Source organism: Oncorhynchus keta, unplaced genomic scaffold (assembly GCF_023373465.1).
Source record: "Oncorhynchus keta strain PuntledgeMale-10-30-2019 unplaced genomic scaffold, Oket_V2 Un_contig_6090_pilon_pilon, whole genome shotgun sequence".
NCBI classification, from domain to species: domain Eukaryota; kingdom Metazoa; phylum Chordata; class Actinopteri; order Salmoniformes; family Salmonidae; genus Oncorhynchus; species Oncorhynchus keta.
Genome location: NW_026288673.1, coordinates 170,414 through 190,000, shown reverse-complemented (window position 1 = coordinate 190,000; position 19,587 = coordinate 170,414). Strand labels below are relative to the sequence as shown.

The 19,587-nt window shown below is 47.4% G+C and overlaps 1 pseudogene; it reads left to right on the top strand.

The window, feature by feature from the left end:
- LOC127925688 (xylosyltransferase 1-like) overlaps nucleotides 1–18,918 on the top strand; it is a 28,867-nt pseudogene extending 9,949 nt beyond the window's left edge.
- The last annotated feature ends 669 nt before the right edge of the window (nucleotides 18,919–19,587 follow it).

Here is a 19,587-nt window from a genome sequence, read left to right as displayed (position 1 = left end):
TAGAATTACGATTGGTGTGATAAGATGTGGGATCCATAGCAGCTGTATATGCTGGGACTGTTAGTTCAGTAACGAGGCCTACTGTTGACACATTTACCAATGTAGATTTACACCGGTGTTACGATACATTTGCGATCCACAGCATCCAGCTTCCTGGATCAGGAGACGTGTCAGCTGGTTCTTTTATGTCTTTTGTCTCCATACAGTTACTTCCACGGGTGAAATGGCCGTTGTTAATGACACATTTGGGATCCCTGTCATCGGTGGATGCTACAACAGGAAGCCAGATGTCTTAGTTAACTGTTACTGTATTGTAATACCACAGTTGCAACACGTCTGGGACCAGCAGCACCTGCGGTAGCTAGAATATGAAACCTGCGTTAGCTGAGTCTCAGGGCCAATGCACAGGTAACTGCCAAAATAAAGGAAACACCAACATAAAGTACTTTAGTAGTCAGTGCCAGAACAGATCCAATGCACCTTGGCATAGATTGCATCAGTGTCTGGAAGTCTGTTGGAGGGATGCGACACCATTCTGGTGGAATTGTCCGTGTTCCAACCAACATGAGATGTACTATACGCCCATGTTTCTGCTGCTGGCAGCTTGTATTATCAGTCTGTTTTAGATCCATTATAGTTCCACATAAGCAGGCTGGATAGCAGGCAGGCAGGTAGTTCTGCATTGTGGGTAGCTGCAGGGGTCTCTGGGCACAGGGTCAAGATGAGAGGAAGCATGTTTCCATCTAGCTGCACACACACACACTATGTCTATCGCGTAACTACAGCTGTTTCTACTCATGTCTCTGCCTGTAAATTGGGAAGGAAGGGAAACGAGGTTCTGTGTGTGAGGGCATCTGTGAGTATACGTGTCAGTCTGCAAATCTCTAATTGTGGGATCATGAGCATGTGAGAAAAGCATTTGCTGCGAGGAAACAAGCCATTTTCAGTCTTTCACACTAACATATCCACACCCAACTGTCACACACGCTCGCATGCACACACACACTGGGCAAATTTTGGGGCCATGAGAGGCTGTTTGTAGAGCTTACAGTGTTTGTATGAGACAGCAGGGTGGGGCTGCCATGGGGGGATGGAGAGGAGGAGAGGAGAGGGGGATTTCTGTCTTTTCACAGCCTGCTGTGACTCCAGTGGGGAAGGGCTGAATGGAGGCTCTATGTATCTGCAGTCTCTCTCTCTCTCTCTCTCTCTCTCTCTCTCTCTCTCTCTCTCTCTCTCTCTCTCTCTCTCTCTCTCCCTGTCTCTACCTCTCTCTCTCCCCCCATCTCTCCCCATTCACTCTATGCTCTCTCTTTCACCTACTCTCTTTCTTGCTCTCTCAACCTCTCACTCTCTCCTCTCTCTCACTCCCTTCTCTCTCTCTCCTCTCTCTCACTCCCTTCTCTCTCTCTCTCTCTCTCTCTCTCTCTCTCTCTCTCTCTCTCTCTCTCTCACTCTCTCGCTGTCGCTCTCTCTCTCTCTCTCACTTGCTATCTCTCCTCTCTCTCTCGCTATCTCTCAATCTCCCTGTCTCTACCTCTCTCTCCCCCATCTCTCTCCATTCACTCTATGCTCTCTCTTTCACCTACTCTCTTTCTCGCTCTCTCAACCTCTCTCTCTTCTCTCTCTCACTCCCTTCTCTCTCTCGCTCTCTTTCTCCCTCTGCCCCCTTTCTCTCTACCTCTACCTCTCTTTTATCTCTCTCTCTTTCTCTAGCTCCTTTTGCCTCTCTCTCTCTCTACCTCTCTTTCTCTCTCTCTCTCTAGCACACACACACACACACACACAACTGTCAAAGATGTCAACGTCAGGCATCCCCAAGAGTCAATGTATATTTCAAATTGTGAGTACTTCAGTCCCACCATATAGGTCTGTAATTAATAACTGAGTAACTGAGTCAGTCTCAGAGAGTGGGGAAACCTTTATTATTACTGCTAGGGGCCATTGTACACATCTCTGTCAATCTCTGTCTGTGTCCCAAACGGCACCCTATTCCCTATATAGTGGGAACGAGGGAGGGAGGTAGGAGGAGAGAGGGATAGAGAGAGAAGGGTGTGGAGTGCTCTCCGTGAGCTGGTGTAAATATTTGCTGTTCTGCTTGTCAGGGTAGCTAGTGCTGTCGGGCTGGGACGGGCACACACACACAGCGCTGTCAGGCAGACTGACTCCTGGTTCTACTACTGGAATACTGATGAGAAGGCTGGTGGGCACATACACATGAGAGAGAGAGAGAGAAACACAAACACACCCTGTTTATTTTCCCAGTAGTCTCTGCTCTGCTCTCAGTGCCAGCCTTCTGCCACATGTACAGAATCAGAAAAAACACTCACTCCACACACACACACACACACACACACACACACACACACACACACACACACACACACACACACACACACACACACACACACACACACACACACACACACACACACACACACACACACACACACACACACAGCCCCCAGAACAATATAGCTGTCAGGACTAGCCTGGAATGGCAAGCTGATTGTAACATCAAGCTGACTTCTTAATGGTGTCCCAGACCAGTTCAACTTTGTTAGTGTATGTGTGTGGAGGGTGTGTGTGTTTTGACCTCTGCTGACTTTGTTTTAGACCAGCAGTTTTCAACCTGTGGTCCGAGGACTACCTGCTCCGCACATTATTTAGTATTTGTAATTAAAAATACAAATAAATGTTGTTGTTGTAGTTATTGATTTGGTCGTCCCCGGAATGGCAAATGTTGGGAACCGCTGTATGAGACAATATGTGTGTTACGAATTGGTGTGTCATGGTTATCGTCAGAGGCATCGGGCTGTGACTAACTTAATATATTACTGACAATATACCCAATTACTTTATTGGTCTGGCCCGGGGCAGGCTACAACTGCAGTCTGGTCTCAGTCAGTCTGTCCATTCCTAGCCTTAATAATTGTCTCCACAGCAACAGATGTTTTATAGGTCATTGAATTAATGCCTCTTCCCTTCACACAATCACAGAAAGCACAGCACATCCCCTTAACCTTTACTTTAGCGTCTGAGACATTAGCAAGGCCCCGCTAGTGAACTTTAGCATCTACAAACATTAGCATTTGTAAGCAGTCTCCAGTAGTTGTTCAATAAATTAATCTAGATACTCTCATCTTACACCATTGCCCTTTTAAACAGCACTGGTACCATATCAAGTTCACTAATGGGAATCTCAATGGGTCTGTCTGTTGGGTTACCACTGGTGTTGCCAGGTAAAACCCTGATAAAGTAGCCTGGTCCCAGATTTGTTTGTGTTGTTGTCAACTCCATTGCTGTCTCGGTCAAAATGAGTGACAGTTGGCATCATAGCCCAATCAGACCTGCACTCAGGCTACTGATAAAGGTCTGTTGAGAAAGGTTGGTTAAAAGTGTGTTTCCTCTTGGTTTGCCAGGTATTTCCCCATGGGCCACCCGGTGTCAGTGCATCTCTACTTCCAGTCGGACCAGTTCCAAGGCTACCTGGTCCAGCACCACGCCACTAACCTGGCAACCAGCAAGCTGGAGACCCTGGAGACCTGGGTGATGCCCAGGAAGACCTACAAGGTGGCTTCCCTCCCAGCACCTTCACCAGGCTGCAGTTCGCTGAGGTAACAATCCTTCTTTTTTGGTTGTATAACGTTTAGGTAATGTTCACATAACATTCCCAGAACAGTAACGCGGTGATATCACGACTCAGGGTATGACCCAGATGCAGACACAGGAGGCAGATAGTACAGTTCTCAGATGATTTATTAGAAACGCGGGTCAGGCAAAGAGCAGGTTGAGGACAAGCAGAGGTTTGTGATCAGAGTCAGGCAGGTACAGGACAGCAGGCAGGTACAGGACAGCAGGCAGCCTCGGGGTCAGGGCAGGCAGAGATTCGTAATCAGGTCAGAGTCAGGCAGGTACAGGACAGCAGGCAGGCTCGGGGTCAGGGCAGGCAGAGGTTCGGGATCAGAGTCAGGCAGGTACAGGACAGCCTCGGGGTCAGGGCAGGCAGAGGTTCGGGATCAGAGTCAGGCAGGTACAGGACAGCCTCGGGGTCAGGGCAGGCAGAGGTTCGGGATCAGAGTCAGGCAGGTACAGGACAGCCTCGGGGTCAGGGCAGGCAGAGGTTCGGGATCAGAGTCAGGCAGGTACAGGACAGCCTCGGGGTCAGGACAGGCAGAGGTTTGTGAGCAGGTCAGAGTCAGGCAGGTACAGGACAGCAGGCAGGCTCGGGGTCAGGGCAGGCAGAGGTTTGTAATCAGGTCAGTGTCAGGCAGGTACAGGACAGCAGTGGCAGGCTCGGGGTCAGGGCAGGCAGAGGTTTGTAATCAGGTCAGAGTCAGGCAGGTACAGGACAGCAGGCAGGCTCGGGGTCAGGGCAGGCAGAGGTTCGGGATCAGAGTCAGGCAGGTACAGGACAGCCTCGGGGTCAGGACAGGCAGAGGTTTGTAAGCAGGTCAGAGTCAGGCAGGTACAGGACAGCAGGCAGGCTCGGGGTCAGGGCAGGCAGAGGTTTGTAATCAGGTCAGAGTCAGGCAGGTACAGGACAGCAGGCAGGCTCGGGGTCAGGACAGGCAGAGGTTTGTAATCAGGTCAGAGTCAGGCAGGTACAGGACAGCAGGCAGGCTCGGGGTCAGGGCAGGCAGAGGTTTGTAATCAGGTCAGAGTCAGGCAGGTACAGGACAGCAGGCAGGCTCTGGGTCAGGGCAGGCAGAGGTTCGTCAGATCAGAGTCAGGCAGGTACAGGACAGCAGGCAGGCTCGGGGTCAGGACAGGCAGAGGTTTGTAATCAGGTCAGAGTCAGGCAGGTACAGGACAGCAGGCAGGCTCGGGGTCAGGGCAGGCAGAGGTTTGTAATCAGGTCAGAGTCAGGCAGGTACAGGACAGCAGGCAGGCCTCGGGTCAGGGGCAGGCAGAGGTTCGTAATCAGAGTCAGAGTCAGGCAGGTACAGGACAGCAGGCAGGCTCGGGGTCAGGACAGGCAGAGGTTTGTAATCAGGTCAGAGTCAGGCAGGTACAGGACAGCAGGCAGGCTCGGGGTCAGGACAGGCAGAGGTTTGTAATCAGGTCAGAGTCAGGCAGGTACAGGACAGCAGGCAGGCTCGGTGGTCAGGGCAGGCAGAGGTTTGTAATCAGGTCAGAGTCAGGCAGGTACAGGACAGCAGGCAGGCTCGGGGTCAGGACAGGCAGAGGCTCGGAGTCAGGGCAGGCAGAGGTTTGTAATCAGGTCAGAGTCAGGCAGGTACAGGATGGCAGGCAGAATATGGTCAGAGCCGGGAAAAACTAGGAAACAGAACTTGAGAAACAGGAAGACGGGAAAGCACGCTGGTAAGACAAGACGAACTGGCAACAGACAAACAGGACACAGGTATAAATACACAGGGGATAATGGGGAAGATGGGCGACACCTGGAGTGAGGGCGGAGACAAGTACAAAGACAGGTGAAACAGATCTGGGCGTGACAGACATCTTTTAGAAGTAGACACCTTATATACAGTAGCTTCACCAGGCTACAGTTCGCTGAGGTAACTGACACACTGTTTTTTGGGTTGGAGTTGTAACATTTATGCAATTTTCTTATAACAGTCACATAATATTTACACTCTTTCAGTAGACGCTGCCCCCAAATCAAGCTTTATTTCTACAGCACATTTCAGACATGGAATGCAACACAATGTGGTTCACAGGGGGGAACAAAGTCCAGAAACAAGTCAGGGTCAAAACTGGGAGGACTAGAAAAGGAGAACGGCAAACCCGCTGGTTGACTTGGAAACACGAACTGGCACAGAGAGACAGGAAACACGGGGATAAATACACTGGGGGAAATAAGCAACAACTGGAAGGGGTGGAGACAATCACAAGGACAGGTGAAACAGATCAGGGTGTGACACAGACAGGAGAGCTACACAGTAGTCCAACAATAAGTACCTCGGTCATGTCTTGATTTAGCTGGAGGAAGTTGTGAGCCATCAAAGTATTTAAATCACTAATACAGTCTAATCTATCCGTGGAGCTAAAATTCTCTGGTGACACAGAAATTGCAAAGTTGTGTATCGTCTGCGTGGCAGTGATATCAATGCTGTGCTTTCTGCCAAGGGGTAACATATATAAACTGATCAGTACCGTACCCAAAATCAAACCATGTGAAATGCCACCATGTGATATGTATGATGACAAAAAACTCTCGACAGGTTAAATAGGTCCTAAACCAATTTTAGAACTGGGGAGGCCAACCAATCTCTCCAGTCTGTCCAGAAGGACATCATGGTCAACAGTGTTGAATGCAGCACTTTAAATCTAAGAGTACAAGGACAAAGAGATGTTTGGCATCTGTGTTGGCTCTAAGATCATTTACCACTTTAACTCAGGCTGTCTCTGTGCTGTGTGGTTTTTCAAATATACAGTTGGCACTTAAAAAAATAATTTAGCTGTTTCAAAACCAATTTCTCCAGAATTTTGCTTAAGAATGGAATGTTGGAGATTGGCTGAAAATTGCTAAGAGCTGAAGAATCTAGATGACTTTTCTTCAGAAGGGGTTTCATAATAGCTTTTTTATTGCAGTGGGGAGAGTGCCTGTGAACAGGGAGTGATTAACAATAGCTTACACTTCTTCAGGTATGCAATTAAAAACTGTTTTGAAGAAAGTGGTGGGGATAGCATCGAGAAGGCAGGTAGAAGACTTAAGTTGTGATATCACTTTCTTGAGCATGTCTCTGTCAACCAGGGAAAATAAATCCATAGTGCCTTTGCCTGGTTGGCTAGGTCACATATCATCAAACTTCTCACCTGGCCTTGCTTGACTGATACCCGGCCTACTGTTGTTTATCTTATCTCTGAAAAATATCGCAAACTCATCCCATTTAGAAGTGGAGGAGAGTTCACATCGTCAATTGAGGACATTTGCTGAGGTAACATGTCATGTTGTGGGTTGCGCAACGTTGAGGTAACGTTCACATTACCTTTAGCAGATCTTTCCGCACATCCATTTCTATCACCGGCTCCTGTATTGATTGTGTTCAACCATTCATTATCCAGTCAATGGACAACATAATGGTCAGTCAGTCCGACCATTAACTGAGGTACATTGTTTCAGGGTTGTCGGCTACAACTTTTACCTAATGTTCACGTAACATTCGCAGTCATTCAGCAGCCCCTGTCATTTAGACTAGTTATCCAGCCACTTAGTCAAACAATGACCTCTATGTGTTTGTAGTATATAAAAGCCCTGAAGTGCCTGGCACAGAGAAGCATGTTGTATAAAATAGGATTGGCCAGATCAGATATATAGTTCATGGTGACCTTAGCTATATTCATCGTTATGGCAACCTTGCAGAGAGTACACACACACACACACACACATTGGCAGCAGGCATTAAACACAGAATCGGTAGCCTTGTAAAATGTAAATTGATTGAATTCATCAGATTTTATGTGGATTAGCGCCTCACCGGCTGCTTATTTGTTGTTTACTAATGAAACGTAGACTACTCACCTTCATGCCCGAACGGCTTCCTGATAGCGTAGTTATGTTAGTATAAATAATGACCCTATTTCTACTTCTGAGGACATTTTCTAACATCAGCTATGTCTTAGTGAGCCCGCGAGCACTTTTCTGTTTATCATGGGGGGTTGAGAGTGAGTGGATGAGAGCGATCGTTTTTTTCTGCTTTTCACACTGTCAAGCAGAACCCTCTGAAATGTCAGTCGATGTCCTCGTATGATTTCCCTCTGAGCACTCTGAGGTGATAAGTCGGGGTGAATCTGACCTTTTACTCTTGACCTTCGACCTATTGACCTTTGTAACAGTTCCGAAGCGACACTAGACTGTGAGGCAGTCATGGGCACAGGGAAGCCTCTGAGGCGTTCTAGTCTAGAGAGTTGTGAGTGACAGCAGAACGACGCTGGCGCGGCTTTATCTGAGTACTCGGCATCGCAAAGAACTTTCTGTCGGTTGCTTAGCTACAATGACTGTCAGTCAGTCAGGCAGCCAGAGGACAGATAGACGGTCATGACAGAGCTTGACTTTTGTGAATGTCTGTCAGGCAGATAAACCATGTCTGAAGCACAACTTTAAAACACAGCCTTTTCCTTCCATCTATAAACTCTCTCTCTACCCAATTTCTACTGCCATTGCTCCCTAACATTGCTCTCTACCTTTCCACAGTGGTCTTAATAGACTTGCTTCCAACAACCATCCTGAATAAGAGGATAGATGACAGACTACCACCCTACTAACAGACTGTAGTTGTAGCGGTAGTAGATTCCTATGTAGTCCGGTGGGTCTGTATATCATGTATGACTTTACAAGGTCTCCCTCCTACCGCCTAGAATGTCTCCCCTCTGCCTCCTTCTAACTTCTACCATAAACTGGGGAGGCAGCACAGTCTGTCCCTCCTACCTATAACCTCTCTCTCTGTCTTTCCCTCTAACCCCATGCATCCCTTTACAAGACGGTCTCTATCTCCTTTGTTCCAATCTCTTCCTCCACCTCCCTCTAACTCTGCATAGGCAGGACAGAGGTATCAGTAGTAGCTGCCTGTCTGTATCTTAAGCACCTTTACTCACAGTATACGTACAGTAGTAGGCTACGTCACCCTCCCACTGTCACCCACTACTGATCTGGCAACCTAAGACCTGGCAACCCTGCCTCCCCACGGGCACCCTGCGTCAAACACCTAATGATGTGGTTTATGTCCTCTACTAACACTTTAGCTACAGTACAGTAGCACGTCACCCTCCCTCTGTCCTCCACTGCTGACCTGGCAACCTCACCCACTCCCCAGCATTACCTCAGCAGCACAACACTTCATCTTGTAGCTTAAGCCCTCTACTCACACATTACGTCTTACAGTGGTACTACCACTGCTGACCACACATTACGCTCTACTAACAACCTCACCCCCTCCCCAGCATTACTGCAGCACAACACTCATGTTGTAGCTTAAGCCCTCTACTCACACATTACGTCTTACAGTGGTACTACCACTGCTGACCTGGCAACCTCACCCACTCCCCAGCATTACCTCAGCAGCACAACACTTCATCTTGTAGCTTAAGCCCTCTACTCACACATTACGTCTTACAGTGGTACTACCACTGCTGACCTGGCAACCTCACCCCTCCCAGCATTACCTCAGCAGCACAACACTTCATGTTGTAGCTTAAGCCCTCTACTCACACATTACGTCTTACAGTGGTACTACCACTGCTGACCTGGCAACCTCACCCACTCCCCAGCATTACCTCAGCAGCACAACACTTCATGTTGTAGCTTAAGCCCTCTACTCACACATTGCGTCTTACAGTGGTACTACCACTGCTGACCTGGCAACCTCACCCTCCCCAGCATTACCCTCAGCAGCACAACACTTCATGTTGTAGCTTAAGCCCTCTACTCACACATTACGTCTTACAGTGGTACGACCACTGCTGACCTGGCAACTCAACCTTAAAACCCTCCACCCCATCCTCCGCCCCTCCACCACACCCCAACAACCTCACTGGCGCCAGAGTCAAACACCTCCCCATAAAACATGACAGGTCAATTTCCATCAGGCAGTGGTGCGGGCAGCCATGTCCAACCAACCAGACCACATCTGGTCTTGATTTAAAAAACTGTTGTGTTTTTTTTTTTTTACTGTGTGCGTGCGTGTGTGTGTGTGCGCACGTGTGCGAAAACAGACAAGGCCCCCAGGGTCCTGTTGGGTTCTGGGCCTTATTAGTGTCAGTCTTTGTGTATGGAGGCAATGCAGGTGTTGAATGCAGCTAGACCCAGGCCCAGAGCACTCCCCTGGGACAGCTTGAGATAGCTGGCATGCTTACCCACGTCCTCTATGTTTGTCAATTAAGATCTATGGAGAGGGAGGTGGGGAGGGGGGAATAGGTAGAGCGATGGAATGAAAAGGGATGCATGCTACAGGGTGAGGGAATGAGAAAGGGATGCATGCTACAGGGTGAGGGAATGAGAAAGGGATGCATGCTACAGGGTGAGGGAATGAGAAAGGGGATGCATGCTACAGGGTGAGGGAATGAGAAAGGGATGCATGCTACAGGGTGAGGGAATGAGAAAGGGATGCATGCTACAGGGTGAGGGAATGAGAAAGGGATGCATGCTACAGGGTGAGGGAATGAGAAAGGGGATGCATGCTACAGGGTGAGGGAATGAGAAAGGGATGCATGCTACAGGGTGAGGGGATGAGAAAGGGATGCATGCTACAGGGTGAGGGAATGAGAAAGGGATGCATGCTACAGGGTGAGGGAATGAGAAAGGGATGCATGCTACAGGGTGAGGGAATGAGAAAGGGGATGCATGCTACAGGGTGAGGGAATGAGAAAGGGGATGCATGCTACAGGGTGAGGGAATGAGAAAGGGATGCATGCTACAGGGTGAGGGGTTGAGAAAGGGATGCATGCTACAGGGTGAGGGAATGAGAAAGGGATGCATGCTACAGGGTGAGGGGTTGAGAAAGGGATGCATGCTACAGGGTGAGGGAATGAGAAAGGGATGCATGCTACAGGGTGAGGGAATGAGAAAGGGATGCATGCTACAGGGTGAGGGGAAAAGGGATGATGAAAGGGATGCATGCTACAGGGTGAGGGGTTGAGAAAGGATGCATGTGCTACAGGGTGAGGGAATGAGAAAGGGATGCATGCTACAGGCAGGGTTGAGAAAGGGATGCATGCTACAGGGTGAGGGAATGAGAAAGGGATGCATGCTACAGGGTGAGGGAATGAGAAAGGGATGCATGCTACAGGGTGAGGGGTTGAGAAAGGGATGCATGCTACAGGGTGAGGGAATGAGAAAGGGATGCATGCTACAGGGTGAGGGAATGAGAAAGGGATGCATGCTACAGGGTGAGGGAATGAGAAATGGATGCATGCTACAGGGTGAGGTGTTTGACTCGGGAACCCGTGATGGTTTACAGATCTTGAGCAACAGTTGCCACAGGTTTAAAGTGAGGAAGGTTCTTGAGTTAGGGTTGCCAGATCAAAGGTAAAGGAGAGAGCCTGGATGGTAGCCTCATAGCCTACTACTTGTGCTCTAAGTGTGAATTTAGGTCACACAAGCCACAAGCCGACTGTGTTTGACTCCAGGGTTGCCAGATCAGCAGTGAAGGACAGGCGTGGCTGGTAGCAGTAGTATTACTGTGCTGTCACTAAGTCAAGTGTGAGTGTGAGTTAAGATCATATACTTAAACAAGCTGAGGTGTTGGACCAGGGTTTGACGTGAAGTGTAGAGAAAAGGTCGGAGGTCATCGGATGAACCTGAAGTGGGTCAGAGGTTAATCCCTGTTTGACCGGTTCTCAGGTGGTCGGTACGGTCGTACACTCAATGAACTGCGGATTTGTAGCTGTGTTACTGTTTGCCTCCACTCTCCAGTGACAGTTTGAACCAGAATACAGTATACAGGAGATTAATTCACCCAATTCAAGATATGAAAAGTATGATTCATTTTCAATGAGAATATTGCATTTCCATTGCTTCCTGAATTGATGGAGTTGAAATAAATTGAGCCAAACCATTACTGAAATCCAATGTTATCTATGCCCATAGTACCTTACCCAGATTTCTCACAGAACAATTTAGAGTCGGGAGGCAGTAGCCTGCAGCCAGTGGGTTATAGTGGCATTCTCAGTCAATACGCTTTGATTTCAGTCTGTGGCCTAGGGGAATCAAACCACTGACAATCAATGTGATGTTTATGGTGTGATATGCCAGTGAGGAAAACACTGAATAGACTGAAATAGAATAGAATCAATAAGAATAGAATAGATTATAATGAATTAGCATGAGGGATACTCTTCCAGACTTGCAGAGAAATGAATAGCATAGCTGATAGACGTTCTAGTTAAGGATGTTGAGGATACTAACAGGAAAGTAGTAGTTTGGTAGAAAAATAGGGTCAAGGTAACATTATTGAGTTGAAGGGTACCAATTTTGCACACTAAATTGAGGTGAATTGAATTGAAGGGAGGCAGGGCAATATCCTCCAGTTGTTGTTGCAGACATTGTGAAACACACACATACACACACCACAAACACACACGCATACACACAACCACAAACACACACAAACCACAAGGAAAATATGGTTTTGGTTGAGAAAATACAGTCAGTTGAATTACAAAATTGAATTACGGACGTGCATCACAGGCTGGCCAGATCCACTTATGGCTCAGGCAGTGTGAAACACACATGCACACAACCACACACAACCACAAACACACAAACACAAGGAAAATATGGTTTTGCTGGGAAAATACAGGTCAGTTGAATTACAAAATTCACCATGGGGTGTATCACAGGCTGGCAAGATCCACTTATGGCTCAGGCAGTGAGAAAACACACATACACACACACATACACACGTACACACACAGACACACAAGGAAAATATAGTTTTGATAGAGAGAATGAGGTCAGTTAAATTACAAAATTGAATTACCAAAGTCCATCACTTTACAAACTCACTTACAAAGTACAAAACACACACACACACACACACACACACACACACACACACACACACACACACCACACACACACACACACACACACACACACACACACACACACACACACACACACACACACACACACACACACACACACACTAATGTGAAGAGTGAATTAAAGTGAAAGCCAAGATCCTCTCACAGTTTATGTTTTCCGACATCGTGACACACGCACACACACACATACACACACACACACACGCACCGCACCACACCACACCACACCACACCACTAATTTCTCTGTGGTGGTTGAGTCTATTTATAGTGTATAGACTCATTTCTCGGTCGGCCTAATATTGAGTGGAGTGTTCCAGTCAGCCCATTGATCTGTGGTCTGGTGTTAATCACTGGGTGTAAGGATGAGCATATTCCTCAAGCCTTCACCATCCCTCCTCATCAACCCTCCTCCTCATCATCACTCATCCTCATCATCATCATCCCTCATCATCATCATCCCTCATCACCCTCATCGTCATCCCTATTCATCACCCTCATCATCATCATCCCTATTCATCATCCCTCTTCATCATCCCTCTTCATCATCTCACTCCTCATCATCCCTCCTCATCATCTCTCATCATCTTCTCCTCATGTTTCCACAAGCGCCTTAGATTAATCTGCATCCTTCTTCTCTGTCCTATATACTCTGATCTTCACTCTCTGTACTCCTTCACTCTCTCTGATCTTCACTCTCTGTCCTCCTCTCACTATCTCTGATCTTCACTCTCTGTCCTCCTTCACTATCTCTGATCTTCACTCTCTGTCCTCCTCTCACTATCTCTGATATTCCACTCCTTCACTATCTCTGATCTTCACTCTCTGTACTCCTTCACTATCTCTGATTTTCACTCTCTGTACTCCTTCACTATCTCTGATCTTCACTCTCTGTACTCCTTCACTATCTCTGATCTTCACTCTCTGTACTCCTTCACTATCTCTGATCTTCACTCTCTGTACTCCTTCACTATCTCTGATCTTCACTCTCTGTACTCCTTCACTATCTCTGATCTTCACTCTCTGTACTCCTTCACTATCTCTGATCTTCACTCTCTGTACTCCTTCACTATCTCTGATCTTCACTCTCTGTACTCCTTCACTATCTCTGATCTTCACTCTCTGTCCTCCTTCACTATCTCTGATCTTCACTCTCTGTCCTCCTACACTCTCTGTCCATCCATCTCGCTATTTATAGTCCTCTCTCTGAGTACCTTATACCAAACATTAAGAACACCTAAGGTGTTGAAAGCGTTCCATTAGGATGCTGGCCAATGTTGACCCCAATGCTTCCCACATTTGTGTCAAGTTGGCTGGATGTCCTTTTGGTGGTGAACCATTCTTGATACACACAGAAACTGTGAGTGTGAAAACCCAGCAGCGTTGCAGTTCTTGACACAAACCGTGTCCTTGGCACCTTCTTCTGTATACCGTTCAAAGGCACTTCAAGCTTTTGTCTTGCCCATTACACCCTCTGCATGGCACGCAAAACACAATCCCTGTCTCAATTGTCTCAAGGCTTAAAAATGATTATTTAACCCGTCTCCTCCCCTTCATCTACACTGATTGAAGTGGATTTAACAAGTGACAGCAATAAGCTTTATCATAGCTTTGACCTGGATTCACCTGGTCAGTCTGTTTTATCGTCACTTTATATCATCATGCTCTCTCTGCCTGTATTCTCCATCTCTCTCTTCTTTCTCAGTATCTAAGTTATTAATCTCACCTCTCTCTCTCCCTCCAGCAATAGTCTTAACCTCATTTAAATGGAGTTTGGGCTTTTCATCTTCCATTCTCTCTCTCTCTCTGTTTGTCTGTCTCTCTCTGTCTCTCTCTTTCTAAGTCTTTATTTCTTCTGCTCTCTCTCTCTGTCTCTCTGTCTCTCTGTCTCTCTCGTCTCTGTCTCTCTCTCTCTCTCTCTGTCTCTCTCTGTCTCTCTGTCTCTCTCTCTGTCTCTGTCTCTGTCTCTGTCTCTGTCCTCTCTCTCTCTGTCTCTCTCTCTCTCTCTCTCTCTGTCTCTCTCTCTCTCTCTCTGTCTCTCTCTCTGTCTCTGTCTCTCTCTCTCTCTCTCTCTCTCTCTCTCTCTCTCTCTCTCTCTCTCTCTCTCTCTCTCTCTCTCTCTCTATCTCTCTATCTCATATCTACTCTCTCTCTATCTCTCTCTCTCTCTATATATATATATATATATATGTCTCTCTCTCTATATGTCTCTGTCTGTGTTGTTATAGATTGATCCCCAGACCCCCAGAGGGTTAGTCAAGGTGTTCGCTCTTCACTCAACATATACACTGCTGCCTCAGTCGGCCTGTCTATCGATCACACAGGAAGCTGCAAACCAACACTCACATTACACATCAACTGAGACTATCTTACGTAGACATACTGGAAATCCTGTATAAGCCTATACACATAGAAAGTCTACATAAAGCCTTATGAGACATACTGGAAATCACATAATGCACTACTCTAGACATGATAGATAGGTAATGACTGTACTAATGTTTGAAGCTGCACACCAATGCTGACATTACAGATGAAGTCAGACTAGTATACAGTCTAAAAATGTCAAAGTGGAAAACCTTTTTAGACCTGGGTGATCAAATTAAGATCCCACATCTGTATGCACTGGAAATCACTAGTCTGTACAGTAGACATGATCCATGATGGTTGTATGAATGGTGTGGGATACATATTATATCACAACTACAATTTCCTATGACATTACAGTGTAGAGGCGAATTCACATTCAGCCTATTTTTCTGTTCTTCATTTGCCTCAGTTAATGTTGCATGCAAAGTATGCATGAAATACATTATACGGTTGGACATTTCAGATCCAGTGAATTAATTACACAACTCCCTTTTCTCTCGCCTTCCCCCCTCCGTCCCTTCCCCCATCCCTCTCTCAGATCGGCACAGAGTGGGATGCCAAAGAGCGCATGTTCCGTAACTTCGGTGGCCTGATGGGTCCCATGGACGAGACAGTCGGGATGCAGCGGTGGGCCAAGGGCCCCAACGTGACCGCCACCGTGGTGTGGATCGACCCCACCAACGTCATCGCTGCCACCTACGATATCCTGATCGACGCCAGCGCAGAGTACACCCACTACAGACCCCCCCTGAACCAGCCTCTCAGGCCTGGGGTGTGGACCATACGGGTGTTGCATCACTGGAGCCCCGTGGCCGAGACGAGGTTTCTGATTAGTCCGCTGGCTTATATGAAGCATCAGCCTATAAGACAAGGTAAGAGTACAGCCACAGACACACACACACACACACACACACACACACACACACACACACTGGCTTATAACAAACACTAGCCTGTACGGCAAGGTAAGAGTACAGCCACAGCAATAGACACACACACACCACTGGCTTATAACAAGCACTAGCCTGTACGGCAAGGTAAGAGTACAGCCACAGCAATAGACACACACACACCACTGGCTTATAACAAGCACTAGCCTGTACGGCAAGGTAAGAGATATGCCTATATGTAGTGCAGGTCTACAAGCCACATGAGTGTCAGTCTGTGATGTATGTGATATAATTGATGCAGTGTGTCTTGTCATGTTATAGGCCTATCATGGATACACACGCAAACACAAAAGCACATTTCCCATGAGGCCCTGCTGTGTTTACGATGCTCCTTCTAATCAACCCTCTGAGCCGTTGGAAGCCCCAGTTGTTTGTCACCAAGTCGACCGTAATCACCCTCAGTGTTTCTCATACATACTAAACAGTATGTTAAACACCTCCATATCACGCCGAGGAACACAATTACACAATTAAATCAATCTGCCTGTGTTAACTATAAGGGACCAGGACCCCTATTGTTTTAGCTAGAGTAATCGGCTGCTGTGAAAGTCACCCGAGAGTTGAGATGCTAACCTCGGTGTGGAGGCATATTCACAGCCTGTTTTATAATCGCACTGAGACCATTTTTAATTATGAACAGAATCAACCAATAAGAGTTAGCAGGCTTTGCCCTGACGCGCCGTGGGGTTTGGGGCCATGTGTGCGAGTGAGGAGAGAGGAAGCTAAAATATTCATCAATTGTTCATGAGTGTTTTTGTTTGTTTGATAGTTCGCTCGTTTGCTTTTTCTCTCAGTTGTAAATCCCTGTTGATGTGAACAGAAAATGGATTAACTCCACTTCCCCTCAAACTCCAAACTCTGTACTTGCACATAGTCAGAATGCTAAATTCACTCCCAAAGACTTTGGAGATGAGGGTAAATCGACTGCCTTTCTCCACTGTTTATGGAAGATAATCCTGAAACGTACTGCTATGCTCTCTGAGGTTATACTGTTGTTGAAATGTTTTATTACCCAAGTGAGGCGACACTGAGCTGTACTTTAGATTGTTTTACACTAAACTTTTTGGGTGAAAATAGCCCAGTTGGCCCATAATGCAGACAGTAGTCCTAAACTAGATCCACTGCAGCATAGAAACTATGGAAACCTGTGAGCTTCAGTATCAAACGGCCTTATATGGACTACAGTACAGTAGTTATCCATTGAGACAGTACTGAGGATAAAAACCTTTATGGGCTAGTTTCCCAGACACGGATTAAGCTTGGTCTTGGACAAAGAAGCACTTTCAATTGAGAATCCTTTTTAGTGTCTGGGAAAGCAGCCTTCCGGCTCCTACTCCTGTTGGATGGGGTTAGATGTCCTTAGATCCCATAGTCCTGAAGGTCGTGGCACAGTAATCCTGCAGCCTTGGCCTCCTCTCCACCTACTCTAACAGCCTCTAGCCTTCCCATACAGATTTACAACCCTGAATATCTCCAGGTCTTTCTACTGCTCGTAGCCTTTATGGTGTGTCTTCTGTTGTTGCCCTGGCTTAGCGCTGGCACCGTGGGCCCTCACACACACGCACGCACGCACGCACGCACGCACGCACACACACACACACACACACACAGTAAAGTCGGTAGTTGGCACCGGGCAGTGGCAAGCTTGGCAGAACAACCAGGTGTCTGACTGCATCTCTGTCGCTAGCCCGTGAAAACGCTAGCGGCTAACAGCAGGGTGCGATCCCGGCACTGGCAGAGAGAGAGAGGAGAGGAGAGGAGAGGAGAGGAGAGGAGAGGAGAGGTGAGGTGAGGTGAGGAGAGGAGAGGAGAGGAGAGGAGAGGAGAGGAGAGGAGAGGAGAGGAGAGGAGAGGAGAGGAGAGGAGAGGAGAGGAGAGGAGAGGAGAGGAGAGGAGAGGAGAGGAGAGGAGAGGAGAGCTGGGCTAGCGTACAATAGCCAGGCTGAGGAGGGACGGCAAGCGCCCCGGTAAACAAATGCAGCTGCACTGAGGAATGCACAGCTTTACCTTCAGGGTGGAGGAGTTTTAGGATGATCATGGTCTCGGCTCGTCTCTGCCCCCTAGCTTCCAATGGCTTTATAAAAGACACGAGAACAGTCGTTGAGTTGTTTTACCACTTTGTGGCTAGTCTAGCTAATAACATGAACATTATTTTATCTCTTGAGGGTATGAAGAGGCTTATAAATGTATGGTGTGTGAGAAGATGGTCCTATCTGCTCCCCTAGCTTCCAATGGTTTCATAAAAAGAGACACTAAGTGCAGTCATTGAGACACTAAGTGCAGTCATTGAGACACTTGGTGCAGTCTCCCCACTTTGTGGCTTAGGCTTACCTAAGAAATCAATAGCATGTGATTAACCAGTAACACAAAGTTTGGTTTCATCAAATGAGTTCACAGTTCCATTCCACCCTTTACAATCAAGTCAAAGTGGTTCGACTGATTTTCCTACTTAGATTCCCCATTGATGACTCTGTCTGTTTGCTCATTAATGAACACCATCTCCAGGACAGGCTCACCATAAAACATGAACAATCCATTTTTGTCCCCCTCTTTCTCTCGCTTCATCTCTCTCTTCATCTCTCTCTTCATCTCTCTCTTCATCTGTCTCTTCATCTGTCTCTTCATCTCTCTCTTCATCTCTCTCTTCATCTCTCTCTTCATCTGTCTCTTCATCTCTCTCTTCATCTCTCTCTTCATCTGTCTCTTCATCTCTCTCTTCATCTCTCTCTTCATCTCCCTCCCCCAGAGGACACGCTGAAGCTCCACAACGGACCAGCCAAGAACAGTTATATGGAGCAGAGCTTCCATGGCCTGAACCCCGTGCTCAACATCCCTGTACACCTGGGCCAGGTGGAGCAGGCTAAGCGCAACGCTGACTGGCCCCACGTTGGAGCACTGGATAGACGGCCTGGTGGGTGCGATGGGAGGCTGGGGACGTGTGTTCCACCTCCATGACAGGGACCTGGAACATCCTGCCCCGTCATGCAGACCTGCGCCAAGACCCCCTGGAGCTCGCTCAGCCCGGACCCCAAGTCCCAGCTGGTTCCGCCACACGCCGATCGGGCGCATCAGGTAGCAGTGGCCTCCGGCTGACGGAGGCCACATTGCCGTCTTAAGTTTAAATAATTTATTTTTTAAGTCTCCTTTTTTTTTCATTTGACTTAATGGATCAGAAAAGAAGAGAAAAGACGGAAGTTGTGTTTTTTTAAGGTTGGTTGGAGGTTGGCAGGAACGTTGAAGAGGAATGTCTGGGGAAGGTTCTGTGGTGTTTCAGACTCTCCTCTTTGGGGGTTTTTTGCCGGCTTTGTCGTGTTCTGTTTCCCAATGTATTCATTTGAATCTCGCCGCTGAGTTTACTGTGATTGATGCTGTGTCCGACGTAGAGACAAATGTTGCTTTGCCAAGCACCTAGTAAGGCCGCCTAGTCTGCTGCTAAATGGAAGAGCGATTGAGAAGTCGGTCAGAAGTCAGAGTGTTCGGTGGAACAGGATAGTCGACACTGGTAGTGGACCAAGTTCTGGGCCCGTATTCACAAAGCCTCTCAGAGTACGAGTGCTGATTTAGAATCAGTTTTCTCTTTTAAATCATAATGAATATGATTATATAGACAGGGCGGACCTGGTCCTAGATCAGCACTTGTACTCTGATTGGTTTGGCCTACATGTAGGAGATAGACTGAACCGCAACCTCGGAGGGTGTCGCGAAAGATGTATCTTTAAAAAAAGCTACATCCTTTGCCTCGATCTTTGCGTATGACTGACA